The 22,381-nt window shown below is 51.0% G+C and overlaps 1 protein-coding gene and 1 long non-coding RNA gene across 9 annotated transcripts in view; one reads left to right on the top strand and one right to left on the bottom strand.

Annotated features, from left to right (window-relative positions):
* The window catches only part of CACNA2D2 (calcium voltage-gated channel auxiliary subunit alpha2delta 2), a 138,301-nt gene that overhangs the window by 82,616 nt on the left and 33,304 nt on the right, over positions 1-22,381 (bottom strand). The gene's annotated exons all lie outside the window — the stretch shown is intronic.
* LOC144290012 (uncharacterized) lies at positions 8,799-10,396 on the top strand. The gene is made up of 2 exons (XR_013357899.1): positions 8,799-8,957; positions 10,203-10,396. It is a non-coding gene; the product is annotated as an uncharacterized LOC144290012 (long non-coding RNA).

Below are 22,381 nucleotides of genomic sequence, written 5' to 3'. Positions count from 1 at the left end.
GAGAGCTGGGGGATGGGCCACCTCCCCCACGGTACTCCTTAGGCTCAGCCCTGACTTGGCATCTCTGGGGTGCCCAAGCCGGAACCAAGACTCTTGAGGGGTGAGGGTTGGAGGCTGGGATGGTGGGGATTGTGGGTATGAACAGGGGGGAGGTAGTGTGGGTATAAGAGGGTAACCCCAGCCTTGGAGATGTCCCCACACACGTGGGCCCAAGTCAGGGAGGCCTGAATTCCCTGGGCTGTTGTCATGCTCTGTGAAGGTCACCATGGAGGAAGGGGTTAAAGTGCAGCTGACCTTCTTCAGCCTCCTAAGACCACTGTCACCGCACACAGCTGCCTGAGCTGGTCCAGGATGGGTCTGCAGTGTGGGAGCCCTGAGGACTGATGACAATAGGGGGACACCTGAGCCACCCATGGAGCAGAGCTGCTTCTCCTGCAGAACAAGAGGAGGGCAGGCTCTCAGGCTGACAGGGGTTGTGGAGGAGACATACAGACAGAGGTGAGATGCCATGTGGGGAGGGGTCCAGGGAACCGGAGTCAAAAGCAAAGTGCTGCCTCCAGAGTTAGTGAGCCCTCATCACAGAAGGGGTCAGCCTCAGTCAGTCCTTTCTGGCCAGGGCGGGGGTGGGGGGAGGTTGGATCAAATGGTCTTATCTGTCCTTTCTGACCTGAGAGCCCAACATCCTTGATTTGCTCCCCAAATAGTTATATGGTCCTCCTCCTCCATGTACTCAGAACATCTAAAATAGGGCAGGGTTTACACATTCTTTTGACAGAGGTTGCCCTGGCTTCCTAGGAAAGCTGTCCGGCCAGGCAAGGCAGCCTCTGACCAAGGTCTTCTGCAGGCTCCCTGTCCAAACAGCCCCAAGCCCTGGGCTTGTACTGCCGCCCCCCAGCCCCCAGCCCGCCCCCACCCCGTGTAAACAGAACCCGCCCGCTCTCTCCCAGGGGCTGCTAATTCCTCGCCAGAACTGCTCGGACGTGAAATTGGAGTGAGACAATGTGTGTTTAAGGAAATGAATCTCGAATCTTAAGAGGCTCGGGGAGCCCGCCCTGCACCCCATCACCCTGCCCGCCCACCCAGAGCCAAGGAAGGAGCACTTGGCATCAGGGAAGAGAAAGGCGGAGGTGACATTCAGTGCCAAATTAGCAGCCGCCACAGCCAAATATTGTACTTGCCTCCAATCTTCTTTTATTTTTCAAAAGAAAAGGCTTTTACAAAGTGAAAGAGGCTGTTGGAACACCAAGGCTGATGATAGTTTTAAAAGGCATGCCCGCCATGCGCATGCCCATCGTAGAGCCTCCCCTTCCTCCCAGCTTGCTGTCTCTTCCCTGCCCACAGGCACCCCCACAGGCACCTGCCCCCGTGGTCAGGCCCCACTGCACCAGCCACTCGGGCTGACATCATAGGTGTTTTTGGCCAGCATGATCCAGAGGCTCTGACCCTGTGCCAGTCTTGGACATGGGACAGCCTCTGAGACACCTCCCCACCTGCATGGAGCCTTTGCCACTGAAGGGTCAACTGTGGCATATACAAGACCACTCCTGAGAAGGCTCAACAAAAGTGACCAGCCTGTGGCCTCTGCAAGGCATCCTTGTCCACCTCCTGATAGCCCTCAGTGCCCCCACCATGGGCAGCCATGCTGCCTGTGCTTGCCCCCATCATTACTAGCCCCCTCCACTCGCAGTTAGATGCCTGATGGTCCCTAATCTGGTCACTTTGTTGTAAAAATGACACCAGTCATCATGGAGTCCAGCTCTTGGAACCCAGCCTGCCACCATGGGCCACTAATTTATTAACCCATGGAACAGGCTGAGCAAACACTCTCTGCTTGTTCCTCCAGAGGAAACACTTTTCACCCTTAACCCCTCGACCAAGAGCTGGGTCATCTCACTCATTGCCAGGAGTCAAACATGATAGTGTTTTATCAACAATGCAGACTTAGTCCATGTTTCCCAATTCTTTAAACTGGGGCTGCCCCAGACCTTGGTTTCCTAGTTGAGGGAGAGGATGGGGCGCCTGCTAGCTCCAGTGGTTGGAGGCCCCTAAGCCTGAGCCCCCACCTGGATGGTGACTAAAACTTGGCCCTGCCCCCCCGCCACATGCAGCCTTGGGCTCTTTCCAGTCTGGCCCCTGAGTCCTATACCTAATAGTCCTGGGGTTGGAGGCTTAGCAACCCCTTGTTTTACAGTTGGGACACTGGGCTCAGGGAACTCTTGGGACTTGCCCGAGGTCTCAGCTGGTAAGAGGCACAACCAGAACCTGGATCTGAATCATGTGGCACCACAACATGGACGCTGTGGTGTGCTGCCCAGACTGCCCCTTCAGGACAGGCCCTCATTCCCCCAGCTGCAAGACACTGCCCACTCTCCACTGAGTCCCTGCCTGGGCTGTGGCCAGAGCAGGAGGGAGCCACCTTATCCACGCTCTGGTTGACACACAGATCATGCAGAGAAGCACAAAAGGCGACCTCAGTTGGGGACAACTCTGAGGGGTGAGGCCAGCTCCAGCACCCTCTGCAGAACTGGCTGAGGCTTCTGTTATGACTGCATCATAACCAAACTTTTGCTGCCCAATCCGGCTTCCTTTGCCCCTCCTAGGTGTGATCCCTGAGAGTACACCCAGGAAACACCTGCATACACCTGATTCCAGGGAACTGACCCCACCGCAGCTAGTGCTGGGAGTGGTCCCTGAAAGCCAACTTTAAAGTGGGCACTGTCTTGCTGGCACCAAGGGCCTCACCATGGTGGTAGGTGGAGCCTGCGATAAGGAACAATTGATCAAATGTTCACCCATTATGAACTGATGTAGGATAACAGGGGATGGGTACAATATTTCAGGTGTCTGAGAGTTTCAGGAAAGTGTAATTATAAGGACTATGGAATGGGATGGCTGTTGCTGAGGGCTATCAATGCTTTGGACAGAGACAATGAAAGGCTGAGTGTGATTAATCATGAATTTAAGGTGAAGTGTGAAAGTCAGAAGCCCCCTTGGCGGGATATAAAAAGACTCTCATCTCCTGCAGCCAGAGGGAGAAAAAGCTGAGGGTCAGGCACAGGACTTAATTAGAAGAGTGGCAAAGATCCAGAGGGAGTTACAGTTTCAATCCTAGCAGGTTGGTTACCCAAGGTCAGGACCCTGATTGGGAAAAAGTGGGTCCTTGAGTTCTGGGATGGGGACATCTGGGTCGTTAAATTAGAGACCTTGAAACTCCAGACTCCCCTAAACTCTCTGAGTCTATAGCAGTGGCCACTCCTTGTTGATGCTAGGGTCCCCCAGACCCCTGCCTTGCTTAAAGATGATTAAGAGATCTCCATGTTGGGATCCCTGGGTGGCGCAGTGGTTTAGCGCCTGCCTTTGGCCCAGGGCGCAATCCTGGAGACCCGGGATCGAATACCATGTCGGGCTCCCGGTGCATGGAGCCTGCTTCTCCCTCTGCCTATGTCTCTGCCTCTCTCTCTCTCTCTCTCTCTCTCTCTGTGTGACTATCATAAATAAATAAAAATTAAAATTCAAAAAAAAAAAAAAAAAAGGAGAGAGAGAGAGATCTCCATGTTATAAAACAACACACACTCCCCTCAGGATCTGTACCTTCTAGTCACCAGACCAAACACAACATAAAGTCAAGTCACAACGTAACCAATCCAGGAAGTGTGGGGCCTGCTTTGGGAAAAGAAAGGACTATCTCTGAAGGTGCTCTAGAACCTAGCTGACAGTTGGCACCGGATCCTGAGGTTGCTGGATCGAGGATGGCAGAAGACAGGTTGGATATAGGAGAGATCATTAATATGGAAGTACTTTCCCACGATATGGGATCTAACACCCTAGCAAAGACCCCAGGAGATTATGGGAAGGCTGGCAAAAGCAAGGGCCTATACCAAGGGAAGTAGAAATGCCAGAATTCCCATAAAAAACAGTTGACAAAGGGATCAAAGGCTCAGACAAGTGGACATACCACAATGGTTCTACCACAAAAAGCCAGAAAACCTACCATGACCATGTTTCATGGGAAGGCTGTTCGCCAATCTGAGAAGGACACAGTCATAGAGAGAAACTCAGGCAGGGTTGTCCTCTTAGACCAGCCTGGCTGGAAATACTGCTCCATCTCATAGACCAGGTGACATGGAAGGACCTCAGTTCTGAGTGAAGCCCAGAGTGAGAAAGGGCTCTGTGGCAGGTTTAGGATGAGGTGAACAGGGCCCTGCAGCTTGGGCTGTGTGATCTAGCTGGTCCATGACATGAGAAGTATCGTTTGGGGAAAAGATGCTGTGTGGAGTTTATGGCAGATTCTATTTTTAAAAAATATTTTATTTATTTGTTTGACAGAGACACCAGGAGAGTGAGTAAGAGAGCACAAGCAGGGGGAGCGGCAGAGGGAAAGGGAGAAGCAGGGAGCCCCGATGTGGGGCTTCACCCTAGGACCCGGGGAGTACGACCTGAGCCGAAGGCAGACGCTTAACCAACTGAGCCACCCAGGCACTCCATATGGCAGATTCTAATAGAGAACCACAGTATAGTTGTAGGGTCCAATCAATTTTCAACAAAAAAAATGTACCATTCTGATAGCAGCTCCTGATTGTTACTGGGTCCTGGCAGAGATGGCAGGTGGAACATGATTAATGACCAAAGCATATTAAATCATTTGGCTTTTGGCAGACCCATGAAATCATGAGATCTTACAAGCCCAAGAGCCATCCACCTAAGAAGCAAGAAATGCATCTTTAGTCAAGTATGAGCCTGGTCAGAAGACACAAGAAGGCTGCATAAGCATGTGGTCCAGATCCCATTCATTCACTACCATTGCATGAGTGCCTCTCTCTCATCCTCTCAACCAAGACTGCATGAAGGCTGTGTGTGGGGGGAGGGAGGGGAGGTTGTTCCTCATGACCAATGGATGGAAGATGAAGAAGATTGAGGTTATTCTCAGATGGGTCAGCTTGGTATGAGCTGAAAATAGATAGCAGCTATATTATGCCCCACTCGGATGGCCCTGAAACATAGTGTAAAGGAGAAATCCTCCCACAAAGCAAAGCTCTGAACGGCAGCACACTTGGTCATCCACCTTGTATAAAAAGTAAAGAATGGTAAGAATATATACAGATATACGGAAATTGACAAACAGCTTGGCCAAATGTCAAGATGAAGAAAGTCTGGAAGGTCATGGACAAGAAAGCCTACTAAAGAGGTATGTGGATGGACCTATGGGCACAGACATGAAGATCTGTGAGTGTCAATGACTATCAGCACTATCAGGAAAGGGGCACCAAAAAGCTGGACAAAATGACTCAGCTGGTTGCCATCAGCCAGCCTTTGTCATTGGCCACTCCAGGGCTGGTATGATGGGTGTGCAAACAGAGTAGCCATGATGGTGGGGATGGAGACTATGCATGGGCCCAAGCCCAAGTTTGATCTAGCTACCGCTGCTGAATGCCCAACCTGCCAGCAACAGAGACCAAATGGTGAGTTCCTATGATGGCACTATTTCTCAAAGAGATCAACCACCCTATTTGGTAGAAAACTGATTACACTGGACCTCTTCAATTTTAGAAGGGGCACTGATTCATCTTGACTAATATTGGCACATATGCTGTTACACATCAGGTCAGTTTTCCTTTCCTGTAGGGTACTGGCTGTTTGAAAGTTCATCAAGTGTTTGATCTACTGACATGGGATCCCATCGGTTTATGCGATCAAGGAATCCACATTATAAAAAAAAAAAAAAGGAATCCACATTATAGTATAAGAGGTGCTTCAGTGGGCACATGAACACAGGATCCACTGGTCTTATTACTCATCTCACCACCCCAAAGCCACCAGTCTGACAGAATGTTGGAATGACATTTTTCTTTCTTAATAACAGCTTTATTAACATGCCATGAAATTTACCTTTTAAAGTACAAAATTCAGTGATTTTTGTCTATTCATGAAATTATACAAGCATCAACACTCTTAATTTTAGAATATTTTCATCACTTCCAAAAGAAACCCTGTACCCCATTCCTGCCACCCTTGTCTCTGGCAATCACTAATCTACTTTGCGTTTCTGCAAATATGTCTATTATGGACATTTTGTATAAACTGAATGGTATGTCAATATGTGCCCTTTTGTGATGGGTGTCTTTCACTTAACACACTGTTCTTAAGGCTTGTTCACATTATAGAGTGTATCAGAACTTTATTCCTTTTCACTGCTGCATAATATTCCATCACACAGCTATATACCACATTTTGTTTATTCGTGCATCAGTTGATGGACTTCTGAGTTGTTTCCACTTTTAAACAATCTTACAAATACTGTTGCTATGAACGTTTGTGTACAGGCTCTGTGCGGACCGACGGACACGTTGACAATTCTCTTGGGTGGAATATCCTTTAGAAGCATGGCAAAGCCATCAGCTTGGAGATGATATCTAGCAAGAATGAGGACTCACCCTCTAGGACACAGTACACACTCTCAATCTATGAGCATATAAGTGCCACATCCTGGGGCGCCTGGGTGGCTCAGTCAGTTAAGCATCTATCTGCCTTCGGCTTGGGTCAAGATCCTGGGGTCCTGGGATCAAACCCCATATCAGGCTCCCTGCTCAGTGGGGAGTCTGCTTCTCCTTCTGCCTCTCTCTCCCTTTGTGTGCTTTTGCTCGCTCACTCTCAAATAAATAAATCTTAAAAAAAAAAAAGGTGCCACATCCCTGATAGGCAAGAATACAATGGTTTCACTCCCCTCACTCCCAGTCTCCCACTTGCAGACGGGGAATTTTGGCTTCTAGTCACTTTGATTTTAGGCTCTGTGAATCTACAAGCCCTGGTTCCTGGAGAGGGAACGTTATCACAAGGGACACAGTGAGAGTCTCAGTCTAAGTTTCAGCTGCTGGCTGGTCACTTCAGGCTCCTGAAGCCACAAGAGCAGCAGCCACGGAAAGGTAATTGATTCTCATTATCAGGAGATGCGGGAGCAGGGAAATACACATTGAATACCCAGGTGACACACTGGGGAACCTCTTTGTACTCCCACATGTCTAATTGTTACAAAGGATGAACAAGTGCATCAGCCATGGCCTGAGAAGGGCAGAGTATGTGGGGCTCAGGGATGAGGGCACGGATCAGGGTGAGGGGAATCTAGGGTGGTTGGGAAGGGAGGGAGAGCATGTGTAACAACTCTGGCTTTTTTTTTTTTTTTTAAGATTTTATTTATTGAGTGGGAAATATCAGAAAGGGAGACAGAACATGAAAGACTCCTAACTCTGGTAAACGAACAAGGGGTGATGGAAAAGGAGGTGGGTGGGGGGTGGGGGAGAGTGGGTGACAGGCACTGAGGGGGGCACTTGATGGGATGAGCACTGGGTGTTATGCTATATGTTGGCAAATTGAACTCCAATAAAAAAATTAATTAAAAATATTTTATTTATCTATTTGACAGAGAGATAGAGTGCACAAGCAGGGGGAGTGGCAGGCAGAAGGACAGGGAGAAGTGGGACTCAAACCTAGGACACTGGGATCATGACCTGAGCCAGGGGCAGATGCTTAACCAACTGGGCCACCCAAGTGCCTCCAACTCTGACTTTTATGTTGGGAGGGCAAAGCTCATCTCAGTATCCTTCCTCTTGCAAGTTTCCCAGCTAAAGGGACCAACCAGAATTCCAGAGCAACTGAGTTCCCACGTAGGTAAAACTTACTACATGAAGCAGGGTGTCCAAGTGACTGAAGAGACAGGCTGCTGTGGATACTGCTGCAGGTTCCCCCTCCGAATCAGCTCTCATTCCCCACCTGTCAGATGCTGAGGGCCTGCAGCAGAGTCTATGTGGGACTCCCCTCTGGTTGAAGGGAGCCACCTCATCCGTGGTCATGCCCCGTCCTTAGCAGTAGCCTGCATCCAGGCATGGGGCTGTGCCGAGTACAAAGGCTAGGACCCCAGCCTCAATTTAGGACATCTCTAAGGAGCCATCCCAGACCCAGAGCTCCCCAGGAGGGCAGGCTGAGACCTCCATTCAATTGCATGTGGTCAGCTTCTCTCCCTGCCCAGGCCTGTTCTGTTCATCCCTTTACAAGTGTGGTTCCTCAGAGCACCCCCTACCCCCAAATGAATCTTCTGTTTGCGAATCTTAGTGTCTTAGAGCCTGTTTCCCAGGAACTGACCCAAGACATGGGGCCCAGGCTATCTGCCCCCATCCATGTCAAACCCCGGATCAGCCTGCAGAGGCTCAAGAAGGCCCTTGCCATGGCAGCTGCTGGACCTCCAGCCCCCCAGGCCTGCCTTCACACTCCCAAGCCTACATTCAGGCCCCACCCTCTTCAGGGAGGTGTGATTACAAGGCCCTTTTACAGGTGGAGAGACCAAAGCTCTAGAGGCGAACTAGCCCATCCAAGGTCCTGGTGCTAGAAGGGGGCTAATCAGAGTTGGAGTCCCAGTCTGTCTTAATCTCCTTGACCATCATTCCCATGACTTCCATAATTCCTGCCATAGCAAGAGAGAGGGACAGGTAACAGACTCTGAGAGCTTGGAGGGAACAGCTCATCTTGGCCTGGAGAGGTGGAAAGGAGCTCCAAGGAGGAGCTCTGGGGCTCAGGCAGGTAGAGGTGCAAGGAAAAGTGTTGCAGGAAGACGGAGCAGTGAGGGCAAAGGCTGGGAGACAGGCGTACTGTGGGGTGAGGTGCCCTGGTTTAGGGTGACAAGTAGGGGAAGGGAGGTGTGATTTGTGTGAAGGTCGTGATGGACACAGATCAGGCTCAGGTCCTGCATCTGTTTTACCCTGCCCCCACCTTCCTGTGTCCCATCTCCCCCCAGGTTCCGGTGCCTGCTCAGAATGGCCAATGAGGCCATCTGATTGGCTCATCAAGGGCAAATAATAGTTTTTGCTGAATTCAGCTGCAGCCAATCAGAGGCAATCAAGCACACAAGAGGCCTGATGGGCCACACAGGCGGGTGCACCCACAGGCACCAGAGCTGGCCCCTCAGTCAGGTTCCGGAAGTCTCCTTCCCTCCCCTACCTTGTGTGGGAGAACTGAGGTGGAGGTTGGGAGGGTGCAGGGGGTCTTAGGAAGAAAAGAGGGAGTGACCCAGCTGGGCTCCAAAGCATTTACTTGGCACCTGCTGTGTACCCAGAGCTCTGGAGAAGCTGTGTCCTGATAAGGAAGATGCAAGCAGAGGATACACTCACCCCAGCAAACGCTCTGCAGAGCAGGCCCAGCTCACAGGCCCCAGGAGGGGGCCTCCTTAGGAGAAGCTTTCCTGAGCCCCATAACAGCCTCCCAGCATTTGTCCCTCGGCCGCCTCCAGCCTGCCTTCCCGAGTGTCACTGTGCTAAGTTCTTGCCTCTTCCCTGAGGAAAGTGGAGCCTCCAATCAGACCCTGGGAAAGCAATTTTTCAATCTCCAACTGCAAACACTAATACTGCTGAAGCTAATTTTATAGATTTCCACTTCGAGGCCTCGCCTTTGTCCCAGAATCCCTCAGCCCGGGAGATTAGTAGTTTAGAGACTGGAAAAAATAAGGTATTTTAAAATTCAGCATAAAACCCTCTCTTAGATTCAGTGAGCTTAAAAAAATTTATTTTTGATTAGAAAAGAGCCTGTTAGTGGAGGAGCCAGGTCTGGTCCCTGCTCCGCCAGGTGGCCAGAAGAGGGGCACTGCTGTTCCAGCCCCCGATGCTGACAGCCTCTGCGACACAGCTGGGACCCACAGCCTTGGAGTGGGGGGAGGCTGGAGAAAGGCGAAGAGTCAGGCCCCATCCTGTGTGCTGGGAACCCATGGGCCCTCTGCTCAACCCTTTGGGATGTGTGCACCCCTTGAAGCTACCCAGGATTTCCCTGAACCCAATCCTCAAAGCCTGATGGGCTATAGAGAAGCTTCGGCCCCTGGGATAGAACAGGCCACAGGTGTGCTGCCCAATTTGCTAGTGAGGTGATTCCATTCCAAAGCAGACTCTCTCTGGGCCTCAGTTTCTCCATCTAGCCAACTGCCAAAGTCCCTGGCCACGTGGCTCACCTGGAGCCATGCAGCCCAGCACTGCACAGCCACTGCACATGCACACACTCGCTCAGACCCCTGCCCTGGCACAGACCATCAAGCACGGGATGTGTTTGGTGGTCCTCACTCCATGAGCACCTCTCTATTGCGTCTCTCCCAGATGAACAGCGTCATCACTCTGGCTCTCTGGGAGCCACGAACTCAGAAACAACCTAATGAAAAATAAATGTATTTACAGGGAGACGTCAAAGCCGCCAGGACGAGTCAAAGTAATATGCCTGCGACCGGCACGTGGACTTTTATTTCTTCCCCCTCCACGCTCCAGAGCTGCTCCTGCGGCGTGGAGAGATAAATATTTTAAATAGCGACACTTTGGCGATGCACAGTTATGCAAGACAAGGAATAATTAGAAAATAAATTACTTTTTTTAAACACGGCGTTACAAACATCGGGCGCATCAGATGATTCCTCCCCACGGTCCAGGGCTGCACGGCTCCAGAGGCCAGCCTAGCAAGGACCTCGGGGAGCGACCACACTTCAGCCTGTCCCTACAACCCCCAGACGGTGACATCCCCTCCCGCCCGCTTGGGGAGGCTCCCAGAATCGAATTGAAGACCACACTTGGCAGCTTCTAGAAAATCTCAGCGATGGAAAGGCTTCCTCCGGCGTCTCACCAGCAGTGGCGCAGACTAAAAATAGTTTAATCTCCTTGAAAGCAAAAGGAGCAATCAGCAAAACAGACATTCAGGCTTGCATGCACCCCCCACCGATCCTCACCATGCTCTGCCCCCATCTATCCGGGCCTGTCCCGACTGCCAAACATCATCCATTTCTGGCAGACCCCTGGGCAGCATCCTGTGATCCCCTCTCCCCCAATCTGAGGAAGACAGCTCTCACCCATCATTCAAGGCTCCTAGTACCTGCAGGCCCAGACCAAGATAGATATAAGATATATGTCCTTTAAACCTAGTGAAACCCTAGGAGGTAGGATGGGGAGTACTATCTTTGCTTTACAGATGAGGAAACTGAGGCAGCATAGAGAAGTAGAGTCACTTGCCCAAGGCTAGAAAGGATGGAGAAGAAGTCAGACCCAGACAACTCTAGTTACTAGCCCGGGCTGGATGCTAATGGCAGAGGGCTTTGGCCTCTGCAGAAAGGAGGCTTGGTGGCTTTTCATTAGCACCAAACCTGAGTCTCCAGAGACGGTTTCTGAGAAACAAAAGCTGCCCAGGGCAAAAAGGGGCAAAGACCGGTGGAGTGGGGAATTCCCGGGAGAATCTCACACATTCAAGAGGCACAGGACTGTTGGGACAGGTCTGTCACGTGGATGTGTCTTGCCTCCTATGGCCCAGGTGACATTGTAATCTCCCCTATTTTTACCCCCTGGCCTAGGATGGACTCTGCACACCTGTGTTCTGGCCCAGCTCTGCCACCAGCTCGCTGTGTGACTGAGAGTCTGTCCCTGTCCTCTCTGGGCCTCGGTTTCCTCAGGGATGGCCAAATGATCTGAGGGACAGAGGCCCTGCCAGGAACTCTGCTGCCCTCCAGGCCTGTACCCCCTCCACTCTCTGCCTCTCTTTACTCAGCCCTACCTTTCCACCTTTGTCCACTTGCCCTTCCTCCTTGCCCACCTGCCCCACATCAGGAGCATGGACTCTTCTGTACCCCAAGCTGGTTTTACAGACAAAAGCTCAGAAATGGGGAGGGGAAGGTCACATGCCCAAGGCCACTGTGTGGAGGTCAGAGAAGGCACAGCCAAGGGCGGGACCTGCTCTCTGATCCAGTTCCATGCCTTTCACGATGCTCTTTATGAGCTCCCCACGAACGCTGCAGTCTCCTCAGAGTTCACAAGTATCTTCTGTTCCCTGCCCCCATCCTTTGGAGAAGGAAGCCAGGGCATAAAGCTATACATCAGGCTCTGGCGGGTGGTCCAGCTTGCCCAATCTCCCAAAATGCCATCAGGGAAGTTGGAACTGAGACCTCCTTTCATACTAGTATCTTTCCTGGTAACCAGTAGCTGCAAAAAATTACTCCATAACCTTGCTCTGAGCTTTTCAAAAATAGCCTGTGGGCCTGCTTCTAGAAGGCATCAGACAGCCCAGCCCTATCTGTAGCGCCGAGGAAGGTAGCTTCATCTCGCCTCAGCTCCTGGAGCCCTCTGCCCTGGCTTCCTGGTCCATCGCTCAGCCTCCCTGTTCCACTGGCTAGCCATGCCCTCACATCCAATCCTTGCCTCCAGCCGAGTCCAGCCCCTGGTCCCTAGTCCAGCTCTTGCCACTGCAGCTTAGCATACATAGGGCTTGGTGCTGTCACTTGCAGCAACTCCACATCTTTTGTCATCTCAATCCAACCCCAGGGGCAGACAACCCTCTCTCTTTTATAGATGAGGACACTGAGTCTCAGGTCACCTGATTGTGAGGGGCAGGGCCCCACTCACCATGACAGCTTCAGGAGAAGCTGAATTTGAACAGGTGGAGACTAAGGAAGGCCCCACAGGCAGGTGGAATAAGCAGGGCAAGGGTATGGCCCTGGCTGGGGAGGCTTAGACATGTTGTGCAGAGCTGAAGAAAGGACTCTGACTCACTCAGAGCAGCCTGAGTCTTTGGGAGCTGCTCTAGTGGATGATGCCCCAGCCCCCAACCAGGCTCAGGGAAATGCCCTGCCCTGGTCATGGGAGCCCTAGGTAACCCTACCTGAGCATGAAGAAGGTGCTTGCTGCTGGCGGCACCCAGGGAATAACTGGCATGCTGTTATTAAGGCAGAACTTTTTTTTTTCTTTTTAAGATTTTATTTACTTATTCATGAGAGAGAGAGAGAGAGAGAGAGAGAGGCAGAGACACAGGCAGAGGGAGAAGCAGGCCCCTTGCAGGAAGCCTGACATTGGACTCGATCCCTAGTCTCCAGGATCACACCCCAGGCTAAGGGCGGCCCTAAACCGCCAGGCCACCAGGGCTGCCCTCAAGGCAGAACTTTATCTGCAAAGCTCTTCCCCACTGCTGACTGCATAAGCCAGGCTGGTTGGGGCTTCCAATGGCACAGATGGGGGAGCTGAGGCTTGGGATAAGGGGCACCTGGTCATAGGGAGAGAACTTGGCTGCTGAAGTTTCCTGTTGCGCCCCCTGCCTTTCTGCCTTCTCTCCAAATCCCTTCCTCTGTTCTCAATGCTAACCCTAAGTCAAGCCCTGGGACTGCTGTACTCCCAGGCACAGGGCAGCAGTTCTCAAAGTGTGTTCTCTGGAACCCTGGTCAGGAAGCAGCAGGGATCATGTGGAAGATCAGGGGTTGTGAGAGGGAGGTCAGGAGGCCAGCCTGACTGTTGCCTCCCTCAGCCAGAGAACCCCCACCTTATCCATTCACTGGCCAGGGCCCTGCATGGATTTCACTAAAAAAATGGCAAGGGCTCAGCTGCTCGAAGAGCATGACAGCGGTGGTGCCTAGTGGATTGAACTTCTTTTTTTTTTTTTTTAAGATTTTATTTATTTATTCATGAGAGATACAGAGAGAGAGAGAGAGAGAGAGAGGCAGAAATATAGGCAGAGGGAAAAGCAGGCTCCATGCAGGGAGCCTGATATGGGACTTGATCCTGGGACTCCAGGATCATGCCCTGGGCTGAAGGCAAGTGCTAAACTGCTGAGCCACCCAGGGATCCCCGTGGATTGAACTTCTATTCTTTATCAAAACTCCCTGAAACCACAAGAAAGGGCTATTCAAAATGGCAAAAACCTATGAGTCAACGAAAACATGGAGGAGGTGCCAGAAACAACATCTGGAAGCTGGAAGCAGATGGACCATGATGACTGACTCAGCAGGCCCTGGGAGGGTCACCTGTGCCAGCAGTAGGTTGAGGTTGGGGAACCCCAAAGAGTAAGCCCTAAAACCCCAAATGGGAGGCTAAAAGAAACTTCCCTGGGAACCTGTAGCCCAGAAGAGCCATTGGCCAGATTACCCACAATGAAACCGAAGTCCATGAACACCCATACCCCTACTCCCGTGCCTGGAGCTCTCAGCTCCACATTCAGTGGCCCACTCTCTAGTGGTTTTTGATGAGGCTCTGAGGGTTGTGAGCTCCACTTCTCAGTTCCTATTACATAATCTCCTGTCTGCTTACATATATGAGTAGACTATATGGAACCCCAAACATGGAGGGGAGATGGGCACATAGTAGTCAGAGACCAAAACAAAAAATACCTGAAGGAACCCGGGCTACACAGAAACGGAAGTGTGAAAAAAGTTCCATCAACTGTGCATGCTAGGGTTGAAGAAATCTGTAAATGTATTATAGACAATGAGAACTGGGTGTCTCACTGTTGGAGAAGGAAGTCACCAAAGAGGAAGGGAGGAAGACTTGATTGAGCCTGTTGCATTGGACTGAAGACATGGGTAGCAGACACACACATATTTCCCATTTCCATGTTCTGATCGCGAGAGGGCCTGGAAGCAGTAACACCCTAGGAGCAATGAGCACACACGGCACACAAATCTTAATTTCTAAGTACCATCCGCCAATAAATGGAACCAGAACTCCTCGGAGAAGTGGGTGATTCCAGGGAAAATACAAGATGATCTTGGAGTATCTTGTAACAACAGAAAGTAAGAAAGCGCTCAAATAAGGAGAGGAGTATGTTAAAAGGGCAGAGGAGTCAACATGGAAGAGATCCCAATGGCCAAAGTGGGAATAATTCTTTTTTTTTAAAAAAAGGATTTTATTTATTTGAGAAAGAGAGTGAGTGAGAGAAAGAGCATGAGTGGGAGAGAGGGGAGCAGAGAGAGAGGGGGAAGCAGGCTCCATACTGAGCAAGAAGCCCAAAGCAGGGGACTCGATCCCAGGATCCTAACATCATGACCTGCTGAAGGCAGATGCTTAACCGACTGAGCCACGCAGGCACCCTCAAAGCTGGAATAATTCAAGCAACAAAATAAATAATGATAATAGTGAATTATAACCCATAGAGTAATTCATGAGTTGATACTGATATAAATAAGTAAAACAGGGGAGAAAGGACAGTTTTTCCTTATAGAAAGATTCTGATTAATAAATGTAGAAGGAATGAGAGGATAGAAAAGCACCATTAGAACACCACTGCAGGCAAGACCCACCAATGGATGCTAAAATCAATGAACAAAAGTTTCAGAGAATCAAGATATTTGTTTAACCTCAAAGCTTTTCCCCAGAAATTTATTAATTATAAAAGGAAAATAGCAACTTTATAGTGGGGGAAGCAAGCAGACTCTACCTTAACCAAATTACCAAAGTTAACATCACCAATCGTACTGACATAATGTACTCCCCGGTATACTGATATACTGAAAACACATCATTCCTATGGTGTTCTAAAAATGCGTAACCTAAGTCTACACATAGAAAAACATCAAACACAAATGTTAAACAAAATAACAGATGGGTACTTTTTAAAAAGTGTCAAGATCACAAAAAAGACACTACCAAAACTGTCATGGATTAGAGGAGCCTAAGGAGATATGCAGTGTGGGATAACAAAATGCAGTGTGGGATCCTGGTACAGAAAAAGGACATTAGTGAAAAAACTGGTGAAAACCAAATACAGTCTTTTCTTTGGTTCATAGTAATGTACCAACGTCAATTTCTCCTTAGCTTTCGTACTTGTACTATGGTTATGCAAGATGATAACATTAGAGGAAACTGGGTGAAGCGTTAGGGAATTTCTGTGCTATTTTGCCAAGTTCTCTGTAAGTCTAAAATTATCTCAAAATACAGGAGTGTGTGTGTGTGTGTGTGTGTGTGTATGTGTGTGTGCATGCACGCATATCTGTGATTTTAAGTAGGCTCCATACCCAGTACGAGGCTTGAACTCATGACCTCTAGATCAGAAGTCCCATGTTCTACAGACTGAGCCAGCCAGGGGCCCCTAAAGGAATTGGTTTTTTATTTTTTTTTTTTGCTGTCTTTTTTAAGCTATAATACTACCATCCTCAGAGAGCTAACAGACATTGTGGCAACAATGAAACAAGAGCTAGATGTTATTTGTTAAAAGGACCAAAAAGAGATCCTGGAAATCAAAAACATGGTAAATAAAACATAAAATTTGATAGAACTGTTGGAAGATAAAATTAAGAAACCTCCTGATTTAAAAAAAAAAAAACACAGAGATGGAAAATCAGAGAGAAAAGAGAGGGGAAAAAAAAGGTCTGAGTTAAAGGTTCTAGAAAAAGAGGAGAGAAAATATTAGGGAGGAAATGGTCAAAGAAATCATTCAAGAAAACTTCCCAGGCCTGAAGGATGTAAAAATCCAGCTTGAAGTGTCTGCTGAATGGTAAGGAGTGAGAATAAACCCCACTAAGTTATGGCAATGTGGAATTTCTGAACACTGGGCACAGGGAGAAAGTTTCTAGAGATAAAAACCAGGTCATGTACAATGGATTGGGAATCCACATGAACTTTGGATCTCTCCAGAGCAATTCAAGGAGCTGGAAAGAATGGAGCACTGCCATAGGAACTCTGAGGCAAATGGTTTCCATCCTGGACTTGCACACCCAACCAAAACCTCTGCCAAGTGTGAGGGAAAGGGCAGGCTTTCTGGAATGTGAAAGTCTCAAGTCTGGCTCCTGGGTACCTTTCCTCAAGAAACCAACTGAAAATGTCCTCTACCCAAATGAGGGAGAAAATCAGAAATCAAGGAAGTAGAGCCCATGATATCCAGGAATCCGGGGTTCCAATCCAGATGACAGGGGAAGGGAAATTCTAGGCACAGTGTGAGTCCCAGGCCAGAAAAGCAAGTAAGGAGGCTCCAGGTAAGACTTCTCTGAGTGGTTAATTGGACAGAACCCCAGCTGCATCTGCACTATGGCAGGACGCTCAGAGAGGAGGGCAGGGAGTTTAGGAGGCAGCATTAGCAAAGATTCACAGAAAATGAAGCAGTCCCCAGACAATTGTTAACCTGCAAGAAAAAAATGCAAAAATTGTACCCCAAAGTGTGTACTGAGTTACAGCTCTGAAGAGCATTTGCCCGAGTCAAGACAGTGTCAATCAACCCTGTATCCTGATCCACCAGTCCTGACCCACCCACATGACCATGGGATGGTAATGGGAGGGTTAGAGATAGGGCTATGCATGGGAAGAAGAGGAGTGCTAAGAGCTAAGTCCTCCTCTCTCCCAGTGCATGTCCATGGATAATGCCTAAAACTGAACAATCATGAAGTAGTGACATATAAGTATGTCATTTAGAGATATGGAGCTCTGAGACAAGAAAGTGATAGCCTCTAGGGAGTTGGAAATGGAAAGGAGGGGATGCTGCGCCCCTAACACAACATGCCTGGTAAAGCTATGGTGCTACACCATGTGCGCATATGACTTTCATTTTAAAACCGTGACTTTAAAAATCCATCTAGAAAGGTAAGAAAAATTTTAAAAAATATGAAGAAAGGGAGGAAGGAGGGGGATGTGGAAGAAAGGAGAAAGGATAATGTAGGCAGAGGAGTCAGGGGCAGGAGACTGACTGCTTTGACTCCAGCCTCTGGAGGCCCCCAAAGGGCAGAGCTGATATCATGCTCTGTTGACATCACAACCACCTCTGTTTACACTTCCAGCAAATGAAGACAGTTCTAAGGTTTCAATTCCCTGATCAGCTAAGTACACAGACCTGGCTCCTTAGGTTAAAACACCCATTTAGTATCTGGGTGACCCCTCACCCTCACTTCTACATTTCCCCAAAGTTGAAGGTAATCAGAAAGCAAGCCGAGGGACAGTGGCCCACAGTGGGGAGCAATACTGGATGGGAGGAAGAAGATCCACACCTTCCTTGTGTGGATCTGTGTCTGAAGCCATGGTGTACTCACTACCTCTGACCCGACCTCTGTTTAAACTGATGCTGAGGTGAGTCACTGAGACTCACAGGCAGCCATGCCTGGGGAGGGCTGTGGAGGGAAGGGACCACCTGAGAAATGGGGCTGGGTGAGCTACAAACATCTGTACAAATTCTCACTCCCTCCCTGGAATCCCCAACTAATCATGCAATTTTCTGGCAAATGTGAAAACCTGCAACTCCTTTACCCACTGGCTTCCTTGCACTGGACAAATGTTCATCCCAGGGGCCCCCAGTCCCAGGGAGGGAGGGAGGACAGGTATGAGACCTGCATGGAGAAGCTGCATACAGAGTACAAGCTCAGATGAGAGTTGGGCTCAGCAGGAGGAAATCCGGAACCCTCGGAGAATGGAGAACCAGACATTGGACCCAGACCCCCAGTCTATGTCTCAAAAGGGAAGATCGAAAGCCAGACAAGTACCCTCTGTCACCCAGGCCTTGTCCCACTCAGGAACCTTCATGCCCCTTATGTGCCTCCTTGTGCCTCACTGCAAAAGGAGCCCCAAAGTCCCCAGGAGGCAGGCAGTGGCTCACCTAGCCCCAGGGATGGACATGACCTTTTCCAGCTCGTCAAGGGTTTCTGAGGAGGCTCGGTGGGCAAATATGCTGCTGGTGAGACTCATGCAGGTGGCAGAAGCATGCCTCCTTAGGCAGCAGGGAAGCACATGTCCTACCCTGGGAGCCAGTTCAAGGTGAGAAGCAAAGGCCCAGTCTGATGGCCCTGTCCAATGAGAGAGCTCCTTGGCCTCCAGGGAGATCCATTCTGCTGTGGGGTGCAGCCACCACCCTCATATAGCTGTGGTCAGAGGAGACAGCGTGCAAGCCCTGGAGGTCCTAGTCTGAGCTGGGGGGCTGCCAGACCCTCCTTGATGTGGAGCAGTGAGTTTTCAGGGCCAGTCTCCTGCCTTCCCCCTGCAGAAGGCTCCAGACCTCCGTTCCCCCTGAGCAGCTCCTCTACTTAGCAACAGACAATTTACATAATGCATCGAGTGTAAGAGCAATAATGGCTGGGGAAGCAGGGTGCCCGTTAGTGGCTCCTTGGGAGAGAAAATACCTGTTCCCACACCACCACCTCCCCCATCATGGATCTGCCGTGATGCTGCTGGGAAGCAGGTGCCTTTAAGTGCTCAGTGCTGCCAAGAGGGGCCTTGGAAGGGCCGAACCAGCCCTGGAATTGGAGCAACCTTGGGACAGAGATGCATGCAAGAGGAAATTTCCAAAGCACCCGAGTTTTCCACATAAATCCACCCAGCCGTGCTCTGGAGCCTGCACCCCTGCTGGGCCGGGGCCCTGCATCCAGAGACTTCCCGGAGGAGGAGGCACTCCAGCAGGCATGAAGCTATAGCCAGAGGCCAGGGAGCTAGGCTGCAGCTGCCCGGGAGGTGGTCACGTTCAAACACAAAGGCAGCGATGGAAGGGGGAGAATACATAAAAATTACTGGCATGGTAATTGCTTTTTATATAAATGTTCTTTTTAAAAGTTTTCCCCAGTGTGAAAGTCCCTCTTTAAAAAGAATAAATTCACTGCACACCAATTTATTCTGTGCCTGTAGATGGAGCATAATGAAGGCTCCTCCGTCAACACCTGATCAAGAGGCAAGTGACTGCCACTTGACCCAGCTTCCGGGTCTCTCTGCGCAAAGACGACACAGGCAGCAGCAGGGCCAAGGGGTCTGTGGGGGCAGCAGGAGAGTGGGGAGCTGGCATCCAGGAGACTCTGGGCCTCAGAGCCAAGCCCGACATACCCCATTAGAGCCTTAGGAGCTGCACTTAAATGGAGGATTTGGAAGAGGGGCAGCCACCATCACATACACGGGGAGACACGTGGGGCTGTGGGAGCTGGGGTGCATAGGAGGACAGCAGAGGGGAGGTATTCAGCAGGCTTTTGGGGGGGGGGGCGGGATCAGGCCCTGGGCCTGCCTGCAGGGCATATACAGGAAGCTAGCTGGTGACAAGGCACTGGCAGTTGTATGTTGGAGAGGTCCGTCCTGTGCTGCAGGAAGCTCTGGCTCTGCTCTAAGCCCACAGGCACCCAAACTCTTCGGCCACCCCCAGAAAGTAACACTTCAGGGGGCAGGAAGGGTTACTCTCCCTCACCGGGATGCCCAAGACATGGAAAGGAGGTTCCTGCCTACACCCCTTCACAGCCACGGTTCCCTCATCTGTGAAATGGGAACACTGTCTCAGGGGCCTCACCACCCAGCCTTTCTGAGCACTGGACTGGGGACAATGAAGACTGCCTGCACAAGCCCTGTGCTCTCCAAAGAAGGGCTGCTTGGTTCAACACCCATCCCAGGATGCAGACACACGGGGCTGTAAGGACACAGATCCACAGCCGACGGGCACCCTTTCCCCTGCAGGGCTGCCAAGCACAGCGCAGGAGGCAGAGTAACTGGGTGGGGAGGTGGGGAGGATGTTTACTGCGCATGGGAACATGGCGTGTGTGCATGAATGTGAGCTCCTCGCCCACAACTGAGATTTCTCAGCTTCACTAATTAACCAGTTCAGTAGTTCTCGCCTGCTCGGGTGACACAGAGCTCCTGGCATCTGCCTCCTCGTGGTCCCACCCTGCTCTGTAGTGTGCCCGCTCCCACCTCCACGCAGAACTCAGCCGCATACACATGCTTGCATGTACACACTCACCTGGTCACACCCCCCTACAAAGCACACATGCTCTCCCGAGCACACACTCACACATGTTTGCACCCGCACATGCAGCACGCATGCACACAGATTTGCAGGTCCTCTCCCAGGCGCACATACACTCCCATTCCCACTCGCGGCATCATGCTTCTGTCCTCTCCCACATGTGGTCAGCCTCACTCCACTTATACCAGCCTCCGCAGGTCAGAGAGCCTTCTCCCAGTGAGACAGGGATCAAGAATCACGGTGGGGAGTGCCCCGGGGGCTGCTTGCCTTCTAGGTCTGACTGCCCGTGTTCAGGTGGACTCCAAGGAGCCTGGGCGTGACCCTGCCTCCTGGTCACGGTCTCCCTACCCCATTTGATGCCCGCCCCAGGGTCCTGGCAGCTCCTGCCTCCTGTCTGTACCCAAAGCAAGCAAGCGCAGAAGGTTGTAGAGAGCACTGGACACTACTGGCTTCAGCCCTGACCTGGAGGGCTTCCTGGGTGAGGGAGCTTTGGCTGGATTCAAAACTGGGGTGAGGCCTGGAGGGGATGGGGGTGTGTGAGGAGAGTGGCAAGTGCACTAGGGAGAGAAGGTGGGATGTCTAGCTGGGGACCGGGAGGGCACAGGGATGGCTGGGAGGCCCAAAGGTTCCCTGCTCCCCTGCCCAAGCTACACACCTTGGCCAGACCTTCAAGTCACTCCGGTAACAGCCCAGCCTCCCCCACCCCAGCCTGACATCTGGGTGCTAGCACACCTTGCAGCTGGCTCTTCTCTTGGCCCTTCTTCCAGACCCCCACACCCTCCATTCCCATTCCCTCACAAAGAGCAATCCAGGACCCTCTATGTGAGGTCAAGCAAATCCCATGCGAGCCTACTTCTCCCAAGGCATCTGGCACTGAAGCTGTACTTTGATACACTGGATCTGTTTCTCCATATGGGCTGGGTAGTTCCCAAGGTCCTGTGGGACAGCCAGGGTCCTGGTCTCCCCCTTGTCAGTCTTCAGATGCCTGCCGCTTTGCTTATCTACCCATTGAACAGTTACTAGGTAAACAGTTACTCCTTGCCAGCCTTGTGGGCACATATATGCATGTCTGTGCACCACAGGCATGTGTGTATATGTGCACCCTGTGCGTGTACAGCCTGCTTCTTCACCCAGAATGTACATCCCCCAGCCCCCAACCCCACACTCTTAGACCAGGACGCTTAAGCCTTGGAGTTTACTGATTCATGAGAACCCAAGGATGCACAAGGAGTGAGCTGAGGAGTCTGTCCAGGATCCCCCTGACCTCTGCCTCATCTGCCCCCCTGCCCCACCCAACCCCCACACACACATAAGTAGCCAGCCAGCTGCCCTGCAGAGCCACCAGGTCCCAGGGCTGGGAGAGAAGTATGTGAAAGACAGGAAGTTTGGGGCTTTGTAACGTTCCCCAAACCCTAGATCTTTGCTCACAAGGCTCAGAGAAGGTGGAGGGAGGCCAGGCTGAGCCTCCGTCTCCTGCCTGGTCATGGTAAATGCTGCTCATACCACCCCTGAGGCCAGCTGTGGTTTGTCAGAACCAATTACTTCTCTGCCTCTGCCAAATGCTTGGGGCTCCACAAATCTCAGGCACATGTCCCCATGGCTGTCACCAATCCCGCAATAGATGGGGGTGGAAGAGGAGAGAGGAATGCATATCGGGTCAGCCATACCCGGGGGTGCAGCATGGAAACCCATTTGGCCCTCTACCCCCACCCCCCATTTACCACCCCTGATGATCCAGACGGGCCCTTAGCTCTGGATCTGCAGCCCCATTGCTCCTGAGATGGATGCAGAGGCCAGGATGGAGCAGAAGAGTCCCTGGCCTCTTTTCAACTATCTGCAAGTACTGGGCCCCCCTTGGAGCTGATCCCCAGCTGTCCTGCTACAAGGCCAGCCTCTCTGGGGACTCTAGGGGAGAGCCAGGGTGTTCATT

The sequence above is a fragment of the Canis aureus genome, chromosome 19 (genome assembly GCF_053574225.1).
Source record: "Canis aureus isolate CA01 chromosome 19, VMU_Caureus_v.1.0, whole genome shotgun sequence".
Taxonomy (NCBI): domain Eukaryota; kingdom Metazoa; phylum Chordata; class Mammalia; order Carnivora; family Canidae; genus Canis; species Canis aureus.
The sequence above is the reverse complement of the archived record's forward strand: the minus strand, read 5'-3'. Positions and strand labels throughout refer to the sequence as shown.